Source organism: Selaginella moellendorffii, unplaced genomic scaffold (assembly GCF_000143415.4).
Source record: "Selaginella moellendorffii unplaced genomic scaffold, v1.0 SELMOscaffold_26, whole genome shotgun sequence".
NCBI lineage: Eukaryota > Viridiplantae > Streptophyta > Lycopodiopsida > Selaginellales > Selaginellaceae > Selaginella > Selaginella moellendorffii.
The window spans coordinates 493,073-495,505 of NW_003314287.1; positions in this window are offsets into that span (position 1 = coordinate 493,073).

Sequence of the window (2,433 nt, forward strand, 5' to 3'; positions counted from 1 at the left end):
ATCACATGTGCTATATCACCCCCCCTTTAAAGATGTCAATGTCCTCATTGATTATTGACTAACAACCCCTACTGAGCCAGGGCAGCTAGCACCTCAATTTCTGCACTGAATCCACCAATCCTTCCATTGTGTAGACCAGCTATTCCCTGAATCTACCAATCCTTCCAAATCTCATCCCATGATCACATGTGCTATATTCACCCCCCCTTTAGAGATGTCAATGTCCTCATTGATTATTGACTAACAACCCCTACTGAGCCAGGGCAGCTAGCACCTCAATTTCTGCACTGAATCCACCAATCCTTCCATTGTGTAGACCAGCTATTCCCTGAATCTACCAATCCTTCTATTGTGTAGACCAGCTAACACCTCCATTTCTACACTAAATCTACCAATCCTTCCATTGTGTAGACTAGCTATTCCATGTGAGGCAACTAGTCATCCACCCGTACCGCAGTCCTACGGTGGATACCTTTGTCTGTGGATACTCCACACAAAAGGAAGGATGTACGCATGGATGCCCAATACGTACGATTTCAAATTTAGGGGTAGGAATATACCTTGTTGAAAGGTATATTATATTTTTAAGTAGCCACTAATTAATGGGAATTGAACCCATGCCATTTGCTCCGATATCACATGTAGTGCACTTTATCTCTCTCCCCTTAAGCCAACTGGAAAAGGGGCAATTACTTTATGAGAGAGCCCTTAATGGCTATTTTATCCCCATTTATCCCCTAAAGTTCTAAGGATCCACAGTGACAGTATATCCAAATCTCATCCCATGATCACATGCGCTACATATGGATGCCATTCTTGAGGCTAGCAAGCCCCAAGTCTAGAATAAAATTTATGGAGGTTGTGAGTGAGACTCCTCCAAATGGTCAAAGGTGTGGTTAAGTGCCTAAAGTAAAATGGAAATTTAATTGTTTACAATTTGGTATCGGAGTTGTTCCTTAGTCCAACTCTTATTGGTGGTCAAGTATATCACTACTTGTCTTGGCATCAGAAGGTTCTAGAAGTGGAACTATCCTCAAGGAGTAGCATGTCAAAAGAGCATGACTTTTCACCTTAGTTCATAAATGAATATGGTAGCAATATGGTGGATAGAAAGAGGCCAATTTGGGAACAACTTTGGGATCTTGGGAACAATAGATGGTTTTCCCTCAGAGAGTTGAGGATGTGACCCACATAAGTGTTTGACTTAGTAAATTGGCTAATGTGGTTGTAGTAAACAATTACAATTGGGATCACGAGAATGATGGAAATTCCTAGACGATAAAAGAGTCATAAATGACTGTGGAAGGTCAAATACTAATAAAGATATGAGTCCTTGAAATGATAGTCAGGGCTACCTTTTATAAATGCTAGAACAACCCCAGGAGTTGGGGGTGTACTTGGAGAATGAATCGGTATTCTTATCATACGGACAGATAATCCTAAGGGGCAAAAGTAGCTTATATGAAACAAAGAATAATCAAGTGTCGAAGTAACACTTGCAAAGATAGTCCTTTTGAATAGGATATTAATACAAGAAGTTGTATTCCTCAAAAAATAAGATCTCACAAGTCATCGAATTAGCAAAGTCCAAAAAATCTAGATGACTCAAGTGGAGTCAAGGAATGGGTATAAAGGATTGGTAGGAGCATTTGGATTGAGGTATGTTGTGCCCCACAAAGGCTAGGGAAGATCATAAAATCCAAGTATGAAAACTAAAGGTATCTCATTGATGGTAAGATGTGCCATACTAAAGTTGTAGGAAAGGTGTTCCCAGAAGAAAGTAACTTTGGCATAAAGTTGTGTATAAACACTATAGTGTAGTATTAATTGATAGTTGGTATAAGAAACAATTATTTTGGTCTTAATAAAGGCCCAGACACAAATTTAAAGTGTTGTAAAGGTAAGCTTGTAAAGCCGATGGTGTGGAGACACCAAGTCTCCCAAAATATGATGCTTTGAGGTCAAGTTAGTCCTCTTGCTAAATGAATCCCAATGAAAATGGGAATGGCATAGCCTAAGCTAGAAAGTATGTAGTTAGAGTATGGTGACTCAAATAATAATGGAGGTGTGGAAGCACCAGCAATGAGTTGTAGGACTCGACAACTATGAGGCAACTAAATAAAAGATGCAAAATAATTGATTGGATTGGTAAAAATTAACTACATAAGACTTTGTATTGGGATAAAGAGGTTAAATATACCCCTTCGGGTGATAAATTGCTTAAGTTGAAATATAGTAAGTCAATGTCGTAAAGGGAAATGCTTATTGTAAAAAAAGGTTATCATTGGGACACCTAAATACTCTAAAATATCAAGGAGTGATATTTGATATTATGAGGGCATTAGATAAGGCCCAAGGGACTAAATCTCTAGCAAATAATGAATGTTATCTAACGTCCAAGGTTGCGGAGACGAGAGAAGTCCATCTATCTGA